At 53.5% G+C, this 25,386-nt stretch overlaps 1 protein-coding gene and 7 non-coding genes across 8 annotated transcripts in view; 3 read left to right on the forward strand and 5 right to left on the reverse strand.

Moving 5' to 3' along the window:
- Positions 1-25,386, reverse strand: part of LOC142821621 (zinc finger protein RFP-like) — a 411,497-nt gene that overhangs the window by 13,936 nt on the left and 372,175 nt on the right. The gene's annotated exons all lie outside the window — the stretch shown is intronic.
- On the reverse strand, positions 1,593-1,697 carry TRNAR-UCU (transfer RNA arginine (anticodon UCU)). The gene is made up of 2 exons: positions 1,661-1,697; positions 1,593-1,628 (listed from the first exon to the last, which is right to left on the reverse strand). It is a non-coding gene; the product is annotated as a tRNA-Arg (tRNA).
- TRNAS-UGA (transfer RNA serine (anticodon UGA)) lies at positions 8,168-8,249 on the reverse strand. The gene has a single exon. It is a non-coding gene; the product is annotated as a tRNA-Ser (tRNA).
- TRNAG-UCC (transfer RNA glycine (anticodon UCC)) lies at positions 9,484-9,555 on the forward strand. Its single transcript has one exon. It is a non-coding gene; the product is annotated as a tRNA-Gly (tRNA).
- TRNAR-CCU (transfer RNA arginine (anticodon CCU)) lies at positions 11,607-11,679 on the reverse strand. The gene has a single exon. It is a non-coding gene; the product is annotated as a tRNA-Arg (tRNA).
- Positions 14,862-14,977, forward strand: LOC149522713 (U5 spliceosomal RNA). Its single transcript, XR_016347505.1, has one exon. It is a non-coding gene; the product is annotated as a U5 spliceosomal RNA (small nuclear RNA).
- Positions 20,819-20,890, reverse strand: TRNAG-UCC (transfer RNA glycine (anticodon UCC)). The gene has a single exon. It is a non-coding gene; the product is annotated as a tRNA-Gly (tRNA).
- TRNAS-AGA (transfer RNA serine (anticodon AGA)) lies at positions 22,782-22,863 on the forward strand. The gene has a single exon. It is a non-coding gene; the product is annotated as a tRNA-Ser (tRNA).

A 25,386-nucleotide genomic window follows, 5' to 3' on the forward strand; every position in this document is an offset into this window, starting at 1 on the left:
GAAAGAAAAAGTCTAGTCTTGGGGTCCAGCTTTAGCAGAACCAGAGAGAGAACCAACTGCAATTTCCATCTTCTGAGGAGAAGGGAAGAGGATTTTCTTCTCCTCAGTTCTAGCCACATCAGCTTAGGGAGGAGAAAAAATAACCCTCCGCCTGCTGATTGTCCCCTGTCAGCTTCTGTAGCTTCACCTCCTTCCACAGCAGCTCCAGCTTTGAGCTACAAATCTCAAGGGGCTGGTGAGGAAATGAGGAGCTGGCAGCTCGGGTTAGTCGCTTCCATGAGAACAAGAGGTGGAGTGTTCACAAGGTGCATTCCCCTCCCCTGCAGAGCAGGGTGTTGGAAAGAGCCAGGAACAGAACAGTCAGACAAGTTCCATTCTCTGAAGAACAGTTGGGTGTTTTTGTGGTGTAGTGCTTATCACATTTGCCTGACATGCAAAATGTTCTTGGTTCAAAACCAGGCACAAACACAGGGTGTTCTCTTATTGCTGCTCCCCTGGGTGCCCGGGTAAGTGCAGCTCCTCCTGCCTGGGATAAGCCCAACTCACATGCGACGGGGGGGGGGGGGGTGACATCAGCTGAGAATGCCCCTTGGTGCCAGCCTGGGGAAGCCAGATGGGTCAGGCCAGGCACCGGATGGATACTTGTGTCTCAGCCTCCCCTGCCCTCGGAAGCTGGCGTATGGGGCCAGCTCCTCCTGCTGCTTCCCTTGTGTGACTTGCCCAAGGAGGAAGTGAGGCAGAAATGGGGCAGAGGAGGGAGGCCAAGCTGAGGGGGGCAGGACAAAAGCTCAACGTCTCAGAGGGAATCAGTAGGGTGAGCAGAGACCTCCCCCCCCCCCCTTGTTCTGCCAAAGCCTGTGGGGTGGGGCTGGCTGTGGGGAGGCAGAGGCCTGTGCCTGTCTCAGGGCATCCCAGGGAGGCTCCTTGCAACCCAGGAGAAGAAGGGGGCTCTGGGTGGAAGGAAAACAAGCAAAGCTGGTCCCAGTGGGCCTGGGCCAGGGCTCCAGTTTGGCCCAGCTGAGTCACAGGTGCCTTGTGTAGGTCCCATGGTCTAAGAGGCAGCACTAAGGACTCTGAGTCAACCCTCTGTCTACGCTGCACCTAAACTTGAAATAAGATGTTACATCAGGGCTCTGTCTACACTACAGAGACAACGCTTTAGTCCAGAGAACACAGCTGCCGATTTTTTTTTGGAAGAGCAGACGTGCCTTTTTGGTGCCTTTGTGAACCTCATTTTATGAAGAAGAAGGGATGTTACAAAAAAGGTTTTTTTCCCACATTTGGCCCAGTGTAAACAGGCCAAATGTTGGAAAAGCTTCTTCCAGAAAAAGCTTTGCAAACTAGGGTTCACAATTTACCTAGCTTTTTCAGAAGAACAGTGTGTGTAGACATAGCTTGAGTGTTGCACAGCACTGGTAGGAGACATGGAGGGATGAAAGGGTCTGGTGGCACCTGCAGCCTTTCAGAGCAGCCCTTGCCTCCACCCTCGCTGTGGTCTCCTGGGAACTGTCTGGACTAAAGCCCATCCTGGTGTCAGCCTAAGGATTTCCTGTTCTGTAAAAGCTGCTCTGGAAATGAGGAAGCAGCTAAAGTGACTCTGGTGGAATTTGAACCCACAACCTTTGAATGACTGGCCAAGGTCATAGTGCGCACCAAAGCTTAGAAGTCCAACACGCTTTCCATTGTGCCACAGAGCCTCCTAGAATGCTGGCTTTGCTGTCTCTGATATCTGCTTTGCAGCATGGCAATTGCTGGGGGAAAAGAAAGGGGAGCCAGGTCTGTCTCTTTTGGGAGAGCAAGTAGGAAGAGGGAGGGGGCCACTGAGCCCCCGACAGTGAAAACAATTGGGCTACATCTACGCTGGCAGGTTCTTGCACCAGAAATATGCAAATGAGGCTAAGCGTAGCAGCATTGCGCAAGAGAGTTTTTCTTGCGAAAGAAGGGGCTGTGTAGATGCTTCTTCTGGCACAAGAACCTCTTTCACAACAATGGTGGCTAATTAGATATGCAAATGAGGCTCACCCACTCCATCGGCCACTTGCCACTGCTCCTACCAGCTGCCCGCCAGCCACTCCCGCCAGCCACCCCATCCATGCTGCTGTGGGTGCCAGTGTCTCACCACACTGTGAAATCAGACCAGAGACGGACACTGTCTGTAAACACTCATATCGGAAACGCTCCTCTGGATGCTGGGCCCACCAGAGCCGTGTGCCGCTGCCATCTGCCTGCTCTGTGGACATCTTCCCATTGCAGAGCGCGCACCGAGCCAGACTGTGACTAGACAGCCCGTCTCTGGGCACCCTGGGGCTACATCTACACTGCAGGCTTCTTGCTCAAGAATGGTCGTTCTTGTGCAAAAACTTGAGGAGCATCTACACTGCACGCGCGTTCTTGAGCAATTAAATTTACGGCAAAACATAGGAAAAGAGGGCTTCCTGGGCAAGAGTTATTCATCTCCCCATGAGGAATAAACCCTCTTGTGCAAGAGCTCTTGCACAAGAAGGTAGTATGAATGGGCAACAGGGTTTTTTTTGCAAGAAATCCCTATGGCTAAAATGGCCATCAGAGATTTCTTGTACAAGAGAGTGTGCATACTGCCACGGACATTCTTGTGCAAAAGCACATGGCAGTGTGCACGTGCTCTTGCACAAGACATTTTGCACAAGAACTCTTGTACAAAACAGTTCTTGTGTAAGAAGCCTGCAGGGTAGATGTAGCCAGGGGGTGTTTGGGTTTGTTACCAGCACTGAGCTTTGTACAACAGCCCAGGGAACATTGTGAAAAGTCAAAACCTTCCAGTCCTGGGTGTCCCTGGCCAGCCTGCGAGTGGCACAAAGGTTCCTGGCAGTGACAGCTTTGGGTAATTGGTAAGAAATCCCAACAAATCCGATGAGGTGGCCGAGTGGTTAAGGCAATGGACTGCTAATCCATTGTGCCCTGCATGCAGGGGTTCAAATCCCATTCTCATCAGGTGTTTGCAGCCCTTCCTCTTGCTTCTCCCAGATCTCTCTTCAGTTCAGTGGCAGCCCCTCCTGTAACCCTGCCTGCCCCAGCCCCTCCCACTGCAGCCTGGGGAAAGGGGAAATCTCCACAGAGACACTCCCAGATGGGACCCTCAATCCCTTCTGCCCTCAAGGGGAAACCTCACAAAGGAGATTCCAGGCAGCCAGGCCATGGGGGTCTCTGAGATGCCCCAGCCCTGCAGCCTGTCCCACCTGGCTGTTGCCGTGGACACTCTGTGAGGTCACTGCCTCCCAGCCAATGAGCTGAGGTGCTGAAAAAGTTCCTTGTGATGTCACTGCTGCCTTGCAGGCTCATGTCCTGCCCCTGGCCAGCCCCTTGGCATGTGTGAGCTGCTCCCCCTCTGCCCTGTCACTCAGGGCTGGTTCTGGGGCTCACACAGGGAACATCAGAGGCTGCTCAGGGGGCCACATGCCCCCAAGGTCACCTTTTAAATGTCAGGGCAAGCCAGGATCTATCCCGTCCCTTCCCCAAAACCCCACCCCTTTGCTGAGCCCCTGCCCTCCCCAAACCTTTCCATGGACTCTTGGTTACTAATGGACACTCGCCACTAATGACATAATCACACCCCAGCCATTTTGCTAGGGCTGCAGCTGGGGAGAAAAGTTTCATTTAAATCATTAAACGATTAAGTGTTTGAACTGTCTCATGTTAGTTGATCAAACTTCATTTTAAATAAAGGAAAAACATTATGGCCAGCACAAATGGTTGCGGTGCCACACCCCTAGAGACTCTGGAACAAAGAAGACACATGAGAAGAACCCAACTTTCTTCCTTTTGCTGTGACATGGATGGATCTAGCTCAGGTTTCACTCAGGGGGTCCATCTGCATGTGAAGTACCTGTGACAGCCCCTGTGCTCCTCTGCCCCTCCTCAGCAATGCCATATACTTGGGGGAGAAGTTGCCCTGAGACTTGCAGAAGAGACAACCTGGGCAAACTATTTTTGCTCAGGGACAGTTTGCTTGCTCAGCTGGCAGAGCAGCGGACTGTAGTGTGTGTTTGGCAAATGATCCTTTGGTCGCTGGTTCAACTCTGGCTCGAAGGAGCCATTCTTTTCCCTCCAGCGAGGCCTTAGCAGAAAGCAACCAAGCTGGTTACCTTTGGTCCATGTCTTCAGAGCCCTGCACTTCAATTGACAAAAGGATTGTGGGGAGGAGCTGCCAATCACATTTCTTGGGCTGCGCAGGTTCTGTCCACACACAAAAGTTCTTTTGGAACAATGGCCGTTATTCCACAATAACAATGCAAGAGTCTACACAGCAATTCCGTTATTTTGAAATAATTCTGAAGTAACAGACGGCTTAGTCCGACTTCTGCAAACCTCTTTCTACGAAGAATAACATCTGTTCCAAATTAGCTATTTCAAAATAAGATCTGTGTAGCTGCGCCACTGCTGCTAGTTTGAACTAGCCCCTCCCCGGGGCCATTCTGAGTTATTCTTTCCAGGGCTCTAAATTGAGACAGCTCATCCACACTGGGGAGCCTGCCTCAGACTATTTTGAGGTTTCCCTGCAGTGTAGACGTGCTAGTTCGAAATAAGCTATTTTGGAATCACTATTCAGGACTTCGAAACCTGCAATGTGAGTTCAAATCTCAATGGGACCTCCTGGGGTGGGCTTGTTGGTGTGAGGTTGTTCACACTGCAAGCTTTTTGCACAAGAATGGCCGTTCTTCTGCAAAAACTAGTGGAGTGTTTACCTTGCATGTGCATTCTTGCACAAGAAAATATACAATAAACCATTAGAAAAGATGGCTTCTTGCACAAGAGTTATTCCTCTCCCCATAACGAATAAGCCCTCTTGCACAAGAAGGCAGTGTGCACAGGCAAGAGGGATTTCTAGCCCTATGGCTAGAGCTTTCTTGCACAAGAGAGTGTCCACAATTCTCTTTATAAGGAGATACACCATCTCATAGAGCTGGAAGGAGCCTTGAGAGGTCAGGTAGTTCTGTCCTTGCGCTTATGGAAGCTCCAAGAACCATCCTTGACAGATTTGCCCCAGATACCTAAATGGTTATCTCAAGGATTGAATTCATAACCCTGGGCTTAGCAAACTAACATTCAAATACCTGAGCTAGCCTGCCTTGCTTTTAGGGCTAAAGCACACAGCCGTGTGGATGAGCTCTTGCACAAGAACTCTTGCCCAAAACCGTTCTTGGTCAAGAAGCCTGCAGTGTAGATGGAGCCTAAAGTTTTTCGTATTTTTTTTGTTTTCAAAATAGTTCAAACAATTGTTCAATGGGCCCCAGGCCTGGAATTGTGCTGCAGCTGCCTCCCTTGCTATGGTCGCTGGCTCCATGTGCACTGGCCTTCTGTCTGGGTGCTGGCAGGGGGCTGAGAGGTGGCAGGTACCGATGGGTAACAGGTGCCAAGGCGCATACAGTGACACCAGCGCCTGCATCTCTGCAAGTGACCTCACTTTGCACAGCTCAGCTTTTAGGAAACACTCTCCTCCTGTCTGCGCCTAACACCAGTGTCACTGTCTGCTCCTGAGGGGTCCTGTCTGGGGGAAAATGGCAGTTCCAGGGGACACTTGCCCAGTGTTGAAACATCTCACAGGTAACATGGCAAAGAGGAAGCCAAAGAGACTCTACACCTACAAGGAAACATCACAACTGTCAACCCAGGTGGGACTTGAATCCACAATCCCTGGTTTAAGAAGCCATTGCTTTGTCCATTAAGCTGCTGGGGCACACTAAAGATAACAGAGACAGAAATTCCCTCTTCCAAATGCACATTCCTCAATTTTTAGGTGCCAGATTCAAGCCGTTGGAAGGAGCCAGAAACACGGGGGTGGGGGGGGGGAAGGCTGATCACATCCCTCTGAAAACCAGCTCTCAGGAGGCACCTCCAGCTGCCCCAAAGGGTGAAACTCAACACCTTGACATCTCATCTCCCTCCCAAAGCCAGGGGCTTGTTCCCACAGCTGCAGCCTCAGCAGGGAGCCACACTGGAGCTCACTGCTCCTGGGGAAGGGATCGGGTCCCACAGGGTCTGGGGCTGGTGGGGAATGGGCAGTTGTCAATGAAGGGGAAGGATAAAACACAGCCACGTTGTTGAAGGCAGGGAGAGCAGCTGGGGCTGGCCTGGCGGCACTGTGGGACGTCCCTGGGGGAGCTCTGCAATGTGACCCTGGCTCCCAAGGCTGCAAGTGCAGAATCCCCCTTGGCGAGTGCAGGAGGCTCCGACCAGCCTGGTTTAAATCCGTCTGATGGGCTGGACGACCCTGATGCTGAGTGTCAGAGCCCCTGTCAACCGGCCTGCGTTTGTCCTCTCCCCCACCAGGCAGGGCAGGGCCCATGCTCCCAGCAGGGAGTTACAGGCACGTCTCTCGCACCCAGAGCACTGGGATGACCATGGAGCAGGACTCACTGGCCAGTGTGTGGTACCCAGGGACTTACAGTGGGAGTCAGAGCCCTGCCTGGCCAGTACTAGTCATCTCTGCACCTGCTCCAGGTTTCTGGTTTCCTTCTCCCTAACGAGCCTCCCCAATCAGCCTTTTCCTGAACCAGCAGTTCCATGGGTGGCCAGGGGAGGCCTCTTCTATGTCCCAGAAGGACATAGGAAAATGTGAGCAAAGGCCACAGCAAGGTACCACTGAGAGTTGAACCCAGGATCTCCTGTTTACGAGACAGGTGCTTTAGCCAGGTAAGCCATGGTGCCCTCTGCAGGACAGTACCTAAAACTGTTCTATTCTATGGTCCCAAACAACACCTTTGACTCCCAAAGTGCAGCCAATCCCCATTTCCCTCCCGCCCTGGCAGTGTCTGGCTCCCTGGGCACAGAAGGCTACAGCTCAGTGGGCAGAGGCTCTAACATGCACAATCTCCCCCAGCCGCTGGGACTGTGGAGTTGGCCTTGAGATTTAGTGTTGCTGGGGGAAGGGAAAAGTGCAGCAAACACTAATCATCTGGATTGTAAGCCCTTAGGTCTCACAATTTGGGTTGGAGACCCCAGGTGGCAGCCCGGCCTCCTTGGGTTGGTCCCTTCCTGAGGGCACAGAATTAAGAGAGAATTCCTTTGTCCTATAGCAATTCGAATTGGCCAACGAGCAAGTCACAAATTTTTTGTTCACATATAAGTACAGGAGAATGGTCTCTTACAGTAATGATGGCCAAGTGGTTAAGGAGTTGGCTAAAGCATCCAAAAGTTTTTCCCTGTGCAGGGTTGAATCTTGCTCACACTGAGGCCTGTGTTTTGGTCATACCCCTGACAAGGGCAACAAGGCTGACTGCCAGCTGTTTGCACATCTGGACCCAGAAATATCTGAGCCTTGGTTCTGTCGGCCAGTTTCTTTTCAGCTCACTGCAAACTGCCTCCCAGCTGTAGGTGAGGCTGAGTGTGCATGAAACCAGCGGTGCCTGACCAATGTGTCTGCTTTTCCTACCATCCCTCCATCTGTACCTGGAGTCAGCTTCCTTCAGTTGAACTTTGCCTTGTCCCCACAGCAGGAAGCCAAAGGGAGCAAAGAGCAGAAGAGCAGGATGCTGGTGGGGGTGTGCTCTGGGTTTGATTTAGTGAGTCTTAGTTTGACTGGCTGAATCAAGTTCCAGAAGATTGATCACAGCAATTCCTCTCCAGCTTGACGTGGTTCTTGTTCTTCTGTACAGAACAGCCAATGGGCGTTCAGATCTCAGCCTTGCTCAACTGATGGGAATAGAAACCAGACACCCAGCAGGTTTGAACTGGTTTCAGTTGAGGGACCCGTCTGCCTGGTTTACATGCATTGGCACAAGAACACATGAGGGGTTTGCTGACGTTTTAAGAATCCCTGTACAATAGAAATCCATGACTGACACACCTGGAGGTGAAAATGTTTCACTTAGGATAATCATATCCCCAGCATTTCTGCCCTTCATGGATGGACCTTTGGGGGCAGGCCCAGATGCTCCATCCTCTCACTCAACTCCTATCACATACTAGAGCAGGGCAGCACCCAAGGGTAGGGCTGAGCCATGGGGTGCTGGGCAAGGGGCAGAGGCTGCAGGAGCTGAGAGTTTCCCTAGAGCCCAGGGACCTATAATGAGGCACCATGGCCCCTGTCTCTCTCGGAAGGCGCAGAAAGGGATTGACTGGGGGCAGGGAGAGTGGCTCAGGGCTGTGCAGCTTGTTGCCCTGGTTAGGGGTGTGGCCAAAACACAGGCCTCACTGTGAGCAGGATTTGAACCTGCGCAGGGAAACCCTATTGGATTTCAAGTCCAACGCCTTAACCACTTGGCCATCACAGCTGTGAAGTCAGCAGTGTCCCAAGATCAGGGAAAGTGGTAAATAATCCCAGTGCCCAGGCCTGACCTCACCCGCCCCACAGAATTCACACAGCAAACCTGGCTCCAGAACAGGGCAAGCTTGGGGGCTCATTGCTGGGCCGTGGGGTGAAGCATCAAACCAGCCCCCCTTCTACGGGGTCTGTGAGTGTTGCTGTCCCTGCTGTACAGACAGGGCCATGGAGGCAGGGAGAGATTCACTGAATGGGCCAAGGTCACCCAGCGAGTTAGAGCCCAGCTCTGCCCCCAGCTCCCTGCCCCACCCACCGACGTGCTGACTCCCTCGCTGCCAGGGGGCTGTTTGCATTTGCCTCTTTTGCTGTCTTTTCTGCTGTGAGACATTGGGACAGTTGGCCAGAGCGTCCCGCAGTTGCCATCTCCCTCTGTGCAGGTGCTGTCCAGAGCCCCGACTAGCAAACACTGACACTGCTGTTAGATCCAGACCAGAGGGGAGTGTTTAAGGGTTATTTCAGAAGAAGGGTTTCCTCCCCAAATAACTGCATCTAAACGGTGTTTTTTATTTCATAATAAAGTATTTTGAAACAGCACCCGGACACGATTATGCAAATATAGTGCAGGATATTTAAATCCCGGTTTCATTTACAATTTTGAATGTCTCCATTTGCATCCCTCTCTTGAAGGAGACTGCAAGTGTCGACATGTCCTGGGTGTTGCAACCTCCCAGCACTCACCTGATGTTCCCTCCCCACTGCCTGAAGACGTTTGGGAGTCTGCCTCTTGCTTGGTCCTGTGATGTGTCCCTGAAAAGGTCTCTGGGGGCTTGTGCCTGAGAAATGGCTCTCCAAAAGGAAGAAGTGCTCCATCTTAGGCAAAGGACCCAGAAACAACACTTTACGGCAAAAACCACAAGGACGGCTCTTGGTCCGCATCCCTGGGCCACAAAGAGTATCCAGAAGTCACTTCCCCACTTCTCCCTTGGCTGCTCTAGAGCTTAGCCCAAAGGCCGATAAACTCTACTCTCCAACCCAACAACCTCTGGGACTCCTCTCCCGCCTGGCTCCTCACACCATGGAGAGTGCAGGGCAGCCACTCCCCCAGAGTCACCACTTCTGGTCTCTGCCTAATAGTCAAGAAGTTCTGCTTTCCCCAAAGCACACGGGCACCCTCTTGCCTCTGGCTAGCCTCATGGCAGATGTAGGATTTCCTCACTATTTTTTCCCAGCAACTTTTCAGGCAGGCATTGGTGGTATAGTGGTGAGCATAGCTGCCTTCCAAGCAGTTGACCTGGGTTCGATTCCCAGCCAACGCAATGTAAAGAGGGAGCATCAAAGCTCCTTGCTGAGCTTTTATTTGAACCCTGATAAAACAGGTACAAAAGGGTTCTGCAGCTGTGGGCTGCCTCTCACCCCTCTTCATCCTCTCTGAGAGCATGCACAGTAATGCGGTTCCTCCCTCACATACCCCTGCCGCAATTCCTTGACCTTGGCTCTGACTTGGTAGGATGCGGGGGTAGGGGGGAGGTGACCTTTCTTTGCTAGACCATTGGCCATTTGGCCCAAAATGTCCACATTCCTCCGCATGGACTGCAGGGCCTGCAGAGACTCCTCCTAGGACCACAGCTCCAAGAGGGTCGTTATCTGTGGCCCAGACTATGATGGTGCCTGGTGTTTGCTGCCCCTTGCTTGATTTGATTCCCAGCCAATGCAAGGTGGGAAGGGAACAGGCAGCCTCCTGGGGGAGATCTTCTTTAACCCTGAGCAACAGGCACAAGTGGGTCCCACAGCCAAGGGCTCCCTCTCACGGCTTTTCGTTGGGAGCAGCTCAAACAAAACTAATTTGGCTGTTGTGGGGTCTGCATGGGGCTTGTACCCGTGACCTGGGCGTTATTAGCATCAAGCTCTAAACAGCTGAGCCAGCAGGCCCAAAGGTGGCCCCACAACATAGGGAAGAGAAGAGTTTTCCCTGCTATTGGGGAAAGCAGGCCAGGCCAAGGCCCTTTTAGCCACTGGGTCTGTGCAGGCTGGAGCCTCCTCTTACCAGTTTTCTGGCCTATTTCCTGAAAAGCTCACAGTCTTGTGCCTATTTCTGTTTCCCTGTCCATAGCAGGCAGCTAAAGGAGGGAGACAGGGGTAGAACAGTCACCACAGCAAACATATCTGTGGCCAGCACAGGGCTTGAACCCATAACCTTGCTATTATTAGCTTCAGGCACTAACCAACTTTACTAGCCAGCCAACCCAAACACAGCTCACAAATAGCCCTTTTAGAAAGGCACATCCGGCAGCTGAAGGGATGTCTCTGCAGCTGCCAATGGCTCTTCTCTGACAGGGCCACAAGTGACTCTCTGTGATGTGGGGTGGCTAGTCCAGCTGGTTTGACATTTGGTCAAGGTGGCTGCTGGCTGGCATGGTGCACTGAGACCCAGGGCAAAGAGGCAGCTGGAATCTCTCGCTATCAGCATCTTACCTCCCAGCTTCTTCCCTGTCAGCAGCAGTCACAGCCCCTTTCAGGCCCTGGGTCAGCCCAGCAGTTCCATGGGTGGCCAGGGGAGGCCTCTTCTGTGTCCCAGAAGGACCTGGGAAAATGTGAGCAAAGGAAGCAACAAGGCACCACTGGGAGTTGAACCTAGGATCTCCTGTTTAAAAAAGGCAAGCTAAGCCATGGTGCCCCCCTCAAGCTATTGGGTGAAACTGCTCTGTGGCCCCAGACAACACCTTTGACTCCCAAAGTGCAGCAATTTCCTTCCAGCCCTGGCTGTGTCTGCAGCTGAGCTGCACAAAGGAAGATACAAGATCCCCTGGGGGGGGGGTCTTTGCCGGATGAACGTGCCTGAGGAAAGAAGCTGGAAGCGCAACAGACACACAAAAGGGGACAAGGGACAGTTTGAGTCGCACATAAGGCTGGTGGCGCAGCTCAGCCAGGGACCTTATCCACTCACAGAGCTTCACAGCTTCTCCATGCTCCAAACCCCACCAGGCAAACTGCCCCATGGGCTTCACCCGCACCATGCTCAGGGCCTGGGGTTTTTCTGTCCTTTTGCCCAACCAAATAACTAACCACCCCACTGCTCTGGAGTCTCTGCCTCTTATGGACCTTCTCATCCTCAGGTCCACTTTATCTCCAGACAGACGCTGCTCTGCCACAGGCTGTCACTCCTGGGCCTTCTAGAGTGAAATATGCCTCTTCCTTCTGACTTTGAATACCTGGGCTTTTAGCACTCAGATCTGCGTCTTACACCAGCATTTGCTAGTACAGGGTCTGAACAACTTCTGCAGAGACAGAGAGAGCAACTGTGGAGCATCCGCGCTAATTGTTTCAGAGACCAGAGGAATGTAAACTCTTCGCCAGTGAGAGAAACTGTCACCCCAGGTGGGACTTGAACCCACAATCCCTGGCTTAGGAGGCCAGGGCCTTGTCCATTAGGCCACTGGAGCACACAGAAAAGACTGTCAGGGAAAGAAATTCTCCCTTCTAAATCTCCCTTCTTCAACTTTTAGCTCCTGATTAAGCCCCTTTGAAGAAGCCAGATACACAGGAAGGGCTGATCACACCCCTCTGAAAATCAACTTTCCATGGGTATCTGTAGCTGGCTCCGAGTCATGGGCCTTGACGTCTCGTCTCCCTCCCGAAACCAGGGAAGTGTCTCCCTCCGCTGCAGCCTCCTGAGGCTCTATGGCCGTGTCTGTACAGCAGGGACAGCAACACTCACAGCCCCACAGGAGGGCCCCTGGCCTAGCAATGTGGCCCCCTGAGCAGCCTCTGATGTTCCCTGCTTGAGCCCCAGAACCAGCCCTGAGTGAGGGGGAGCAGCTCACACATGCCAAGGGGCTGGCCAGTGGCAGGACATGAGCCTGCAAGGCAGCAGTGACATCACAAGGAACTTTTACAGCACCTCAGCTCATTGGCTGAGAGGCAGTGACCTCACAGAGCAACCTTGGCAACAGCCAGGCAGAACAGGGGCAATTTCAGAGACCCCCATGGCCTGGCTGCCTGGAATCTCCTTTGTGAGGTTTCCCCTTGAACTCTATGATAATTCTCTTCACTTTCCTGTTGTTTGTCTGTGTGATCGCTGTCTGGTTTGTAACTGTTTCTGTCGGCTGTATCATTAATGTTGCTGGGGGAAAATCAACAAAGGTGGTGGAGTGTGATTGGTTAGGTAAATCATAATAGTATGTTAGCTTTGGTTAGTAAAATCATATTAAAATAATTGGTTAAGTAGGACTCAATTTTCACTATATAAACTGGGGTCCAAGGAGACCAGGGAGAAGAAGGAAAAGGGGAAATGAGAAGAGGAAGAAGGAGGGAAAGGAAGGAAGAAGACCAAGAAGGAGGAGGGAGACCTGGAAGCAGAACTCACCTCTAAGCCAGCCTCAGACCAGAACAGCCAGGACTCCTCTGCATGACTGGAGAAATGTTTTGCTGAGTGAATTCTGTGGGTCAGGTGAAGTCAGGCCTGGGCACTGAGATTATTTATGAGTTTCCCTGGCATACTGTTACTTTGAGCTGTGATGGCCGAGTTGTTGAGGCGTTGGCCTTATAAAATCCAATAGGGTTTTCCTGTGCAGGTTCAAATCCTGATCACAGCAAAGCCTGTGTTTTGGCCACACCCCTTCCTAGGGCAACATGGTACCCAGACCCTGAAAAGAACATGCCTGTCCCATCAGAAAGGACACCTGCAGAAGGCAACAGAGGCTACAAAAGCAGGAGAGAACATGGGTTGCAGGGTCCTGCAGAGCCTAGGGCCCGGGAGTCTGGTCAGCAAGTGAGACTCGCCCGTCAGTCCAAGCTGCTTTCTCCCCGGCTGCCGTTCCTGCCTGTCCCGTGCCAGCGCCGCACGCAGGCCAGTGGGGCAGGACGGGGGGTGTCAGTGGGGCCCTGCTCTCAGTCCGTCCCTCACAGGCCCTGTGGGCTGCTCGAGGACTGAGCCCGTCGCCCAGGCCTGGCGCGGGGATGGAACATGGGGCACGTTTCCCCCTGTGAGCGTGTGCGGGGGCAGGAGGGAGCCACACGGGCCCGGCTGAAGGTTTTGTGCTGGGGCTGGAGGCTTGAGCCTGAGCTGTCGGCCTCAGCGGGACTTGCTCCTCCCCCCTCTCCTGCCTTGCTGCCTCCTTTGGCCAGCAGCGCTCAGGGGCAGCCGGGAGAGCCGGCACCAAGGGCAGAGGAGGCCGAGGCACAAGCCCCTCAGAGGGGACAGGCCTGAGGCCTCTGCCTTGCCCAGGCTCACGCCAAGGGGCTTTCTGTGGTGCCGGGCGGGGGAGGGAGGCCAGGCCCAGGCCGGTGGGAGAAGGGGCAGCGCCTGCCAGGGCAGCAAGGGGAGCTGCAGGGAGCGAGACGCGGCGTTTCTGCCTGGATCACTCAAGGGTCCTTCTGCGGGTGAAGGGCCTGTGACACCCCTGTGCTGCTGGGTTCCTCTGCCCCTCCCCTGGGAGGCCGGCCCCTTCGGGGGGCTCTTGCCCTGGCACTCGTCCAAGGGCCACCTGGGCAAAGCAGCCTGCCCCAGGCACCTTCCATAGCTCAGCTGGCAGAGCAGAGGCCTGTAGCGGGTGCTCGGCAAGTGCCCTTAGGTGGCTGATTCAACTCCAGCTGAAAGGAGAGATTCTTCTCCCTCCCCCTGGCTGCAGGCCCGGCCTTAGGACCAGGCGGCTGCCTTGGGTCTGTCCCTTTGGGGCCTGGTGCTACAATTGACAAAAAGGTTTTGGGTACCAGCTGCCAACCAAATGTCTTGGGCTGTGCAGGCCGTGAGTCATGGCAAGAGCAAGAGCTGGAGGGGAATGGGGAACGGCTGCACTTTGGAATAGGAAGGGGGTGTCTAGGGTTTCGTCACCAGCGCGGCTGTTCCTGTTCTGTTCCATGCTGTGAACGTTCCTGAGAAGGTTGGAACCAACCCGGCTCTTTAGGGGCGGAGACTGAGGTGTTTAAACAGCGCGAGCAAACCGGGGACAGCACCAGCTGGCCCAGGCGGGGGAGAATCGCACTCGGGTGTCCCGGGGTCTGGCTTGATCACAGCGGGCGGGCTACTGAGAAGGGCCACAGGTGCAGGCTGCAGCGTTGGAGGCTGGGGACTTTGCTGCCGCGGGGCGGGCTGGATCCTCTGTAGGCTCCGTGGCTGACCCACCCTTCCCCGGGGCAGTTCAGCGGCTCGTGCCCCGGCCCTTACACGCGGCAGCGACCAGAGCCCCAAGCCCACCTGCCCCTCCCGAGGGAAGCACAGAGCCCGGCACCCCCAAGCTACTGGCCGAAGGGCCCGCGGGGAACCAGCACGCGGCCTGCGCCCGGAGCAGCGGTGGGACCAGCAGCAGCTGCCCAGCCCGGCCCTCGGCAGCAAGCTAGGGGCTGCAGCCGCAGCTTGGAGATCTGGGCTCCTCCGCGCACTCGGGCGTACCTCGGGGTGCTCATTTACATACCCACGATGCATTGCGCACAGTGATACACCACCCGCGTCCATGGGGCAGAGTTTGCTCCTAAAGCCCCTGGCTCCCATGCAAAACTTGGGCTATCAGCACGGCAGAGCAACAGGCTGCAGAAGGGGTGGGGATTTGCAGACGGTCCGGTGTAGCCACCGTGAGTTGAGAAACAGACGCCGTTTTTCTGGCAGCGCCTCTGCAGCAATTGAGGTATACTCTGGTTTCTCTTCAGATCGTATAAATCTTTCGCCTTTTACTAAAGATTTTCGTGGAAAGGAACATTTAAGAGTTTATACTCAATTTTTTGAGGCTTCACTCTGGTGAAGCTACCTAATGGTGTGAAAAAACAGAACTGAACTATTAGTTTCTGTAGTGAGGCCTGTAGATGCCTGTGTTTATTTGAAAATGTTGTACTTTATGATGTGCTACCTTTTTAATAGTAGTAGTTGTGTTAGTCTAGTCCAGCTAAAACAAAAAATAGAACTATGTAGTGCTAACAAGAGGGGCTACGTCTAGACTGGCATGATTTTCCGGAATGCTTTTAATGGAAAAGTTTTCCGTTAAAAGCATTTTTGGAACAGAGCATCTAGATTGGCACGGACACTTTTCCCCCAAAGCACTTTTTGCGGAGAAGCGTCCGTGCCAATCTAGACTCGCTTTTCCGCAAAAAAGCCCCGATCGCCATTTTCGCGATTGGGGCTTTTTTGCGGAAAACAGTCCTGTGCTGTTTACACTGGCCCTCTTGCGCAAATGATTTGTGCAAGAGGGCTTTTGCCCGAACGGGAGCAGCACAGTATTTCTGCAAGAACACTGACGATCTTACATGAGATCGTCAGTGTTCTTGCGGAAATTCAAGAGGCCAGTGTAGACAGCTGGCAAGTTTTTCCGCAAAATCATATGATTTTGCGGAAAAACTTGCCAGTCTAGACACAGCCCTTCAAAGGCATTTTACCACCAGACTTGAAAGAGAAACCTCTGAATTGTCATTCATGCTTAAATTTGACGCTTTACACCCGGGCTGCGTTTAGATTGGCATGATTTTCTGGAAATGCTTTTAACGGAAAAGTTTTCCTTTAAAAGCATTTTCGGAACAGAGCGTCTAGATTGGCACAGATGCTTTTCTGTAAAAGCACTTTTTGTGGAAAAGCGTCTGTGGCCAATCTAGATGTGCTTTTGCACAAAACAAAACAAACCTCCGCTGTCTACACTGGCCCTTTTGCGCAAAAGAGACTTTTGCCCAAACGAGAGCAGCATAGTATTTCCGCAAAAAGCACTGATTTCTTAGAATAGGAAGTCAGTGCTTTTGCGGAATTTCAAGCGGTCAGTATAGACAGCTGGCAAGTTTTTCCAAAAAAGCGACTGATTTTCCAGAAAAACTGGCCAGTCTAGACACAGCTCTGCAGGGGAGGTTCCAGCACCAGAGGAGAGAGGCAGGGCAGGTGTGTAGAGGGAGGTGTTAGGAGAGGGGATGAGGAGGGGTAGCTCACATGATCAGTGTGGGGCTACAGGAGGAGTGGGCACGGGGGTGGGACGACCCCTTTTTTCTATTTTTCTCCCAAGCGGGGGCCCCGCGATATCGTGTTGCCCTGGGCCCCGCAAAACTCTCATCCGCCCCTGCTGCCAGGGAGGGAACCTGATCAGCCCCGTTTTGCCAAAGGGAGAAGAGAGGCCCAGGAGAGCCGGGGTGACGTGCCCAGGGTTAGTCAGGAGGGCTGGAGGAGTGGGGCGTGTGTGAGTGTGGGAGGGGGAGGGGAGGGGGAGCAGAAAGGGTGGATGCTGCTCCTAGTGGGAGGGGGAAAGATTCCTGTGCCTCCCCGGAAGGCTCCTGCCTTCTCCTCCCCACCCCACACCCGCTTCCTTCTTGCCCCCCTACTGTGCTTCGGGGCTACGTCTACACTGGCATGATTTTCCAGAAATGCTTAAAACGGAACAGTTTTCCATTATAAGTATTTCCAGAAAAAGCGCGTCTACATTGGCAGGATGCTTTTCCGGAAAAGCACTTTTTCGGGAAAAGCGTCTGTGCCAATGTAGATGCGCTTTTCCGCATAAAAGCCCCGATCGTCATTTTCGCGATCGGGGCTTTTTTGCAGAAAACACTACTGTGCTGTCTACACTGGCCCTTTTCCGGAACAGTTTTCCAGAAAAAGGACTTTTGCCCGAACGGGAGCAGCATAGTATTTCCCGTAAAGCGGCTGATTTCTTATAGTAGATCATCAGTGCTTTTCCGGAAATTCAAGGGGCCAGTGTAGACAGCTGGCAAGTTATTCCGGAAAAGCGGCTGATTTTCCGGAATAAGTGGCCAGTGTAGACACAGCCATTATGTTTAAACACCTGCCATATGAATATACCTGAAAGTCACAAGGATCAATGATCTGTGTGAAAGGCAGGTGGCCAGTAATTAGAGACTCATGTATGTTGTGTGCACAAGGGAAGGTAGGAATGTGCACTGGGCAGTCTGATAATGGTGTTTACTGTGTGTTTGTAACTTGCTCCTGCCCATCTCCGGTAGATTTGGGCACCTCCTCCACCAATTGCAATACACACTAGGCCGTTCCTCCCCAGCTGGTTCTGGTTCTTGTTCTTCTGCACAGCACAGCCCGTGGTGACCAGGGACCTGCGATTGGGCTTCCAAATCACACCCTTGTTGAACGGATGGAAACAGAAACCAGACCCACAGGGGGTTTGAGCTGGCTCCAGCTGAGGGACGGGTTTGCCTGGTTTATGGGCGTTGGCACAGGACAGCAGTAAGGATTCGTATTCATTTATAGAATCCAAAAAATAGAAACCTAGAATGTAAAGGAATTGGAGAGAGAAATGTTTCCATTGAATGGTCAGTTGGATTTGAAGTAACACTCATATAATTTGTAGTCTATCACTGAGCTACTCTCCCTGATGTTTGCACTGTTAGGAGTTGAGAAGGGAACAAGAGGCTTTTGTAGCCCACACACCCCTGGGCCTGTCTCCATCACTTCTGCCTCTGCCAGGTGAAGGGAGGCCACTGGGCCCAGCATCTTTCTCCCCAACCAGGGCTGGCTTTTGGGGAGAGGGAGGGGCCACTGGAGGCACTTGGTCCCCTGGCTGCATCCATGGGGAGGTGGCTCTGCTGAAAGCCAGACTGGTTTTCCTGTTGTTAGGCAGGACCCTGCAACCCATGTTCTCTCCTGCTTTTGTAGCCTCTGTTGCCTTCTGCAGGTGTCCCTTCTGATGGGACAGGCATGTTCTTCTCAGGGTTTGGGTTCCATGTTGCCCTAGGAAGGTGTGTGGCCTCACTGTGAGCAGGATTTGAATCCAATTGGATTTTTGATCCAACACCTTAACCACTCGGCCATCACAGCTGTAAGTAACAACAGCTCAGGGAAACTGGTTAAAAATCTCAGTGCCCAGGCTTGACGTTACCTGCCCCACAGAATTCACACGGCAAACCCTTTCAACAGTCATGCAGAGGAGTCCTGGCCGCTCTGGTCTGAGGCTGCCTTAGAGGTGAGTTCAAGGGGAAACCTCACAAAGGAGATTCCAGGCAGCCAGGCCATGGGGTCTCTGAAATTGCCCCAGCCCTGCAGCCTGTCCCACCTGGCTGTTGCTAAGGTTGCTCTGTGAGGTCACTGCCTCCCAGCCAATAAGCTGAGGTGCTGTAAAAGTTCCTTGTGATGTCACTGCTGCCTTGCAGGCTCATGTCCTGCCCCCTCTCTGCCCCCCTCACTCAGGGCTGGTTCTGGGGCTCAAGCAGAGAACATCAAAGGCTGCTCAGGGGACCACATTGCTAGACCAGGGGCCCTCCTGTGGGGCTGTGAGTGTTGCTGTCCCTGCTGTACAGACAGGGCCATAGAGCCTCAGGAGGCTGTAGCCGTGGGAGACACTTCCCTGGTTTCGGGAGGGAGACGAGACGTCAAGGCCCATGACTTGGAGCCAGCTACAGATACCCATGGAAAGCTGATTTTCAGAGGGGTGTGATCAGCCCTTCCTGTGTATCTGGCTTCTTCAAAGGGGCTTAATCAGGAGCTAAAAGTTGAAGAAGGGACATTTAGAAGGGTGAATTTCTTTCCCTGGCAGACTTTCCTGTGTTCCCCAGTGGCCTAATGGACAAGGCACTGGCCTCCTAAGCCAGCGATTGTAGATTCAAGTCCCATCTGGGGTAACAGTTTCTTTCACTAGCAAAGAGCTTACATTCATCTGCTCTCTGAAACAGTTAGCATGGATGCTCCACAGTTGCTCTGTCCCTCTCTGCAGAAGTTGTTCAGACCCTGCACTAGCAAATGCTGGTGTAAGATGCAGATCTGAGTGCTAAAAGCCCAGGTATTTGAAGTCAGAATGAAGATGCACATTTTGCTCTAGAAGGCCCAGGAGTGACAGCCTGTGGCAGAGCAGGGTCTGTCTGGAGACAAAGTGGACCTGAGGATGAGAAGGCCCACGAGAGGCAGAGACTCCAGAGCAGTGGGGTGGTTAGTTATTTGGTCTGGCAAAAGGACAGAAAATCCCCAGGCCCTGAGCATGGTGCGGGTGAAGCCCATGGGGCAGTTTGCCTGGTCGGGTTCGGGGTGTGGAGAAGCTGTGAAGCTCTGTGAGTGGATAAGGTCCCTGGCTGAGCTGCGCCACCAGCCTTGTGTGCAACTCAAACTGTCCCTCGTCCCCTTTTGTGTGTCTGTTGCGCTTCCAGCTTCTTTCCTCAGGTATGTTCATCCGGCAAAGACCCCAGCAGGGATCTTGTATCTTCCTTTGTGCAGCTCAGCCGCAGACACAGCCAGAGCTGGAAGGAAATTGCTGCACTTTGGGAGTCAAAGGTGTTGTCTGGGGCCACAGAGCAGTTTCACCCAATAGCTTGAGGGGGGCACCATGGCTTAGCTTGCTTTTTTTAAACAGGAGATCCTGGGTTCAACTCCCAGTGATGCCTTGTTGCTTCCTTTGCTCACATTTTCCCAGGTCTTTCTGGGACACAGAAGAGGCCTCCCCTGGCCACTCATGGAACTGCTGGGCTGACCCAGGGCCTGAAAGGGGCTGTGGCTGCTGCTGACAGGGAAGAAGCTGGGAGGTAAGATGCTGATAGGAAGAGATTCCAGCTGCCTCTTTGCCCTGGGTCTCAGTGCACCATGCCAGCCAGCAGCCACCTTGACCAAATGTCAAACCAGCTGGATGAGCCAGCCCACATCACAGTGAGTCGCTAGTGGCCCTGTCAGAGAAGAGCCATTGGCAGGTGCAGAGACAGCCCTTCAGCTGCCGGACACGCCTTTCTAAAAGGGCTATTTGTGAGCTGTGTTTGGGTTGGCTGGCTAGTAAAGTTGGTTAGTGCATGAAGCTAGTAATACCAAGCTCTTGGGTTCAAGCCCTGTGCTGGCCACAGATATGTTTGCTGTGGTGACTGTTCTATCCCTGTCTCCCTCCTTTAGCTGCCTGCTATGGACAGGGAAACAGAAATAGGCACAAGACTGTGAGCTTTTCAGGAAATAGGCCAGAAAACTGGTAAGAGGAGGCTCCAGCCTGCACAGACCCAGGGGCTAAAAGGGCCTTGGCCTGGCCTGCTTTCCCCAATAGCAGGGAAAACTCTTCTCTTCCCTCTATTGTGGGGCTACTCATGGGCCTGCTGGCTCAGCTGTTTAGCGCTTGATGCTAATAATGCCCAGGTCACGGGTACAAGCCTCATGCAGACCCCACAACAGCCAAATTAGTTTTGTTTGAGCTGCTCCCCACGAAAAGCGGTGAGATTTAGCCTTTGGCTGTGGGACCCAGTTGTGCCTGTTGCTCAGGGTTAAATAAGATCTCCCCCAGGAGGTTGCCTGTTCCCTTCCTCCTTGCATTGGCTGGGAATCAAATCAAGCAAGGGGCAGCAAACGCCAGGCACCATCATAGTCTGGGCCACAGATACAGACGCTCTTGGAGCTGTGGTCCCAGGAGGAGTCTCTGCAGGCCCTGCAGTCCATGCAGAGGAATGCCGACATTTTTGGCCAAATGGCCAATGGTCTAGCAAAGAAAGGCCACCTCCCTCCTACCCCCGCATCCTACCAAGTCAGAGCCAAGGTCAAGGAATTGCGGCAGGGGTATGTGAGGGAGGAACGGCATTACTGTGTATGCTCTCGGAGAGGATGAAGAGGGGTGAGAGGCAGCCCACACCTGCAGGACCCATTTGTGCCTGTTTTTTCAGGGTTCAAATAAAAGCCTTGATGCTCCCTCCTTGCATTGCATTGGCTGGGAATTGAACCCAGGTCAACTGCTTGGAAGGCAGCTATGCTCACCACTATACCACCAATGCCTGCCTGCAAAGTTTCTGGGAAAATTAGTGAGGAAATCCTACATCTGCCATGAGGCTAGCCAGAGGCGAGAGGGTGCCTGTGTTGTTTGGGTAAAGCAGAACTTCTTGGCCATTAGGCAAAGACCAGAAGTGGTGATGCTGGGGTAGTAGCTGCCCTGCACTGTCCGTGGTGTGAGGAGCTGGGCAGGAGAGGAGTCCCAGAGGTTGTTGGGTGGGAGAGTAGAGTTTATCGGCCTTTGGGCTAAGCTCTAGAGCAGCCTAGGGAGAGGTGGGGAAGTGACTTCTGGATACTCTTTGTGGCCCAGGGATGCGGACCAAGAGCCGTCCTTGTGTTTTTTGCCGTAAAGTGTTGTTTCTGGGTCGTTTGCCTAAGATCGAGCATGTCTGCCTTCTGGAGAGCCATGTCACAGGCACAAGCCCCCAGAGACCCCTTCAGGGACACATCACAGGACCAAGCAAGGGGCAGAAACACTGGGCACTGTCAGTGTCTGGGCCAGAGATAAAGACCCTCTTGGAGCTGTGATCCAAGGGGGAGTCTCTGCAGGCCCGGCAGTCCAGGTGGACGAATGCAACATTTATAAACATAAAAACATAAGAACGGCCGTACTGGGTCAGACCAAAGGTCCGTCTAGCCCAGTGTCCTGTCTGCTGACAGTGGCCAGCACCAGGTGCCCCAGAGGGGGTGGACTGAAGAAAACGATCAAGTGATTTGTCTCCCGCCATCCGTCTCCAGCCTCTGACAGACAGAGGCCAGGGACACCATTTTATCCCCTGGCTACTAGCCTTTTATGGACCTAACCACCATGAAATTATCTAACATATGGCCCAATGGCTGATGGCCTTGCAGAGAAAGGCCACCTCCCCCCTCCTGCATCCTAGACCAAGTCAGACCCAAGGTCAATGAATTGCGGGAGAGGTATGTGAGGGCCAGTGAGGGCAGGTCCCGCTCTGCGGAAGCACCACAGCACTGTGCATACTGTGAGGAACTGGACCGAATCCTGGGGTGTGGGGAGCCCCTGTCTCCAGGGATAGTTGTGGAGTCTGGGATGGAGACACCTGGGCAGCAGCAGCTGCAGCTTCAGGATGACAACGCTGATGACCTGCAGCTCCAGGAGACGCAGGAGGACTCCCAAACATCTTCAGGCAGCGGGGAGGGAACATCAGGTGAGTGCTGGGAGGTTGCAACACCCAGGACATGTCGACACTTGCAGTCTCCTTCAGGAGAGGGATGCTAATGGAGACATTCAAAATTGTAAATGAAATTGAGATTTAAATATCCCGCGCTCTATTTGCATAATCGTGTCCGGGTGCTGTTTCAAAATACTTTATTATGAAATAAAAACCACCGTTTAGATGCAGTTATTTGGGGAGAAAACCCTTCTTCCGAAATAACCCTTAAACACTCCCCTCTGGTCTGGACCTAACAGCAGTGTCAGCGTTTGCTAGTCGGGGCTCTGGACAGCACCTGCACAGAGGGAGATGGCAACTGCGGGACGCCCTGGCCAACTGTCCCAATGTCTCACAGCAGAAAAGAAAACAAAAGAGGCCAATGCAAACAGCCCCCTGGCAGCCAGGGAGTCAGCACGTCGGTGGGTGGGGCAGGACGCTGGGGGCAGAGCTGTGCTCTAACTCGCTGGGTGACCTTGGCCCATTCAGTGAACCTCTCCCTGTCTCCATGGCCCTGTGTGTACAGCAGGGACAGCAACACTCACAGGCCCCGCAGGAGGGGGCTGGTTTAATGCTTCACCCCAGGGCCCAGCAATGAGCCCCCAAGCTTGCCCTGTTCTGGAGCCATTTTTGCTGTGTGAATTCTGTGGGGCGGGTGAGGTCAGGCCTGGGCACTGGGATTATTTACCACTTTCCCTGATCCTGGAGCACTGCTGACTTCACAGCTGTGGTGGCGGAGTGGTTAAGGTGTTGGATTAGAAATCCAATAGGGGTTCCCTGCGCAGGTTCAAATCCTGCTCACAGCGAGGCCTGTGTTTTGGCCACACCCCTAACCAGGGCAACAAGCTGCACAACCCCTGGGCCACTCTCCCTGTCCCCAGTCAATCCCTTTCTGCGCCTTCCGAGAGAGACACAGAGCATGGTGCCTCCTTATGGGTCCCTGGACTCTAGGGAAACGCTCAGCTCCTGCAGCCTCTGCCCCTTGCCCAGCACCCCATAGCTCAGCCCTAACCTTGGGGGCTGCCCTGCTCCAGTGTGTGATAGGAGTTGAGTGAGAGGATGGAGCGTCTGGGCCTGCCCCCAAAGGTCCATCCATGAAGGGCAGAAATGTTGGGGATATGATGTGGGTCACTCCTCCCGAGGCACACAGCCCCCCCCCCCCCCCCCCCCCCCCCCCCCCACCTCCCTGTGTTGGGAGCAAAGGGTCTAGAGAAGTATTGGGGGGGCGGGGTCTTGTTCCCTGCTCTTGCTCTGCCTTGGGCAAAGAATTAGTAACAGAATATTTGTCCAAGTTTATGTACAGAAAAAAACTGACAAGCATGTTTCTGTGGGGTGGTGGTTATCGTGGTTGCTTAATGTGCAAAAGGCTCCTGGTTCAAAGCCAAGCAGAAAGTGGGAACAGGGGGTTCTGCTCCTACTTGTGGCTCCCCAGGTAAACACAGCCCCTGCTGCTTGGGATAAGCCCAACTCCCAGGCTCAGTAAAGGAAGGAACAGCAGGAGCCCTGTCCTAGAAAGGGAGGGGCCAGTGTGTGTGAGTGCATGGCCCAGACAGACAGCCCCAGGGTGCAAGGACAGAGCTGCCGGACGTCTCTAGAGGTCCTGACGGGGGAGACATGGGTGCTAGCAACATGCTCATGTGATGCCATGTTCCAGCACCGCCTAGAGGGAGTGTTTTTTGTGGTGTCACCTGATTGCCCCCAACTGTAGCCCTTGTACCTGCCCTGTGGCAGGATAGAGACCCAGGGCCAAGAGAAAGCAGGAAGAGCCCCAGGATGCAGCTCATCTCTCCTTTTCTCCTGCAGTGCAGGTTGTGATAACAGCTCTAAGCAAAACCATCAATCTGAAGTAATTAGCCCCTATTGGAGCATACCAAAGCCTGGGATTGAACGAGGGACCTTTAGATCTTCAGTCTAACGCTCTCCCCACTGAGCTGCCTTGGCTGTGATACGAGTCTTGTGTGGCCTGTAATTCTCTGTCCAGGATGTCCTGTAATTCTCTGTCCAGGATATTTTGCCGCATGTCGTCATGCCCTGCCCAGGAAGGCGAGACTGGCCTTTCCACAGCGCCCCTCCCCCACAGCCAGAGCCAAGGTTCCCTCTAAGCCAGGCCTGGGCAATACAGGCCAGCGGGCTGGATCCAGCCCATGAAGCCACCCAACATGGCAGCAAGAAGCCTCAGGCAGATTCCCTGCTCGCCCTGCCCCCACGCACAGCTGAGAGAAGGGGCTGCTGGGCCCTTTGTGTCTCTCAGCTGTAGAGGAAAAGGCTTCATGCCTGGTCCCTGCTCCAGGCTTGTTTGTGGCCAATGGGAGCTGCCTGCTTGAAGCCCTGGCCAGTCCCCACAAGCTCTTATTCACCCAGGCGTGTGACCTGTACCCCCTGCGCAGGGAAGGGGCTGCCTGAGAAATGTGCTTGGCTGCTGGGAGTGTCTCCCAGTCAGAGCCTGCCTCTGGCACCCCAGCCCCTCCCTTCCCCCAACCCCCCAACCCAACGGCCCTCTCTGTGATGGAAAAGGGCAAAGACTTGGCAGATTTCATTAATACAGATGAGGCTGGTTTCCCTTACTGGGAATCAAACCCAGGCCTCAGGAGTGAAAGTGCTGAATCCTAACCACTAGACCATCAGGGACACATGAACATAGGTCTCTCCTTAACTACCCTTGCCTTTCACAGGCCACTTTCTGTCCCCTTCAGGACATTGGTCCATTTTCCATTTGCCAGAGGGGACAAGAACCGAAACCAAACAGAACATCAGAACAGCCAGACTGGGCCATGCCAGTTGCCCAACTAGCCCAGGATCCTGTCTCACAACAGCAGCCAATTTCATTGCCCAGTGGGAATCCTCAGGACAGACATTTGTTAAGTGACCCCTCCTGTTGCCCATTCCCAGCTTCTAGAATACACCAGCTTGTGACACCTGCCCTGTCCATCCTGGTTAAATGCCATTGATTGACCTTCCCTGCATTAAATGATCCAGTTCTGTTTTGTATCAAATGTCTTGGGCTGCGCAGGCCTTGAGTCATGGCAAGAGCTGGAGGGGAATGGGGAATGGCTGCACTTTGGAGTGGGAAGGGGGTGTCTGGCACCATAAAGTAGAACAGTTTCAAAACCCTTTTCAAGGAGGGCACCATGGCTTAGCTGGCTCAAGCACCTGCGTTGTAAACAGGGGATCTTGGGTTCAACTTCCAGTGGTGCGTTGTTGTAACCTTTGCTCACATTTACTTAAGCCCTTCTGGGACACGGAAGAGGTCTCCCCTGGCCACCCATGGAACTGCTGGTTCAGGAAAAGGCTGATCGGGGAGGGGTGTTTGGAAGAAGGAAACCACAAGT

This window comes from Pelodiscus sinensis, chromosome 19 (genome assembly GCF_052426305.1).
Source record: "Pelodiscus sinensis isolate ZL-2025 chromosome 19, ASM5242630v1, whole genome shotgun sequence".
Classification (NCBI taxonomy): Eukaryota; Metazoa; Chordata; order Testudines; family Trionychidae; genus Pelodiscus; species Pelodiscus sinensis.